We start from the raw sequence: 345 nt of genomic DNA on the forward strand, positions 1-345 counted from the left end.
ATAAGATAAAAGTTAACTAAGTAAAGGAAATGAATTGAAAGGCATAAACAAGATATTAATGAAAATAAAATTTAAGCATTATAAAAATACAAAGAGAGAAAGTAAAAGCATGATCTTGATCTGAAAACCAAGATGCCTAAATGCATGACAAATACCTTCTTTTATAGGCTAAAATTTGAAACTATTGATTTGATGACTAATTGTTAAGTGAGTGGTTAACTCTTGACTTGGTGAAAATTCTTATCTTCTTGTCTGAACAAAACGTTATTGCTAACATCAGAATTGGAGCTAACTATTCAATGAAAGTTCTAGTAAATTTTCATATCTTTTTAGAAAAAAAAAATT

The sequence above is a fragment of the Populus euphratica genome, unplaced genomic scaffold, assembly GCF_000495115.2.
Source record: "Populus euphratica unplaced genomic scaffold, PopEup_1.0 scaffold110.1, whole genome shotgun sequence".
Classification (NCBI taxonomy): Eukaryota; Viridiplantae; Streptophyta; class Magnoliopsida; order Malpighiales; family Salicaceae; genus Populus; species Populus euphratica.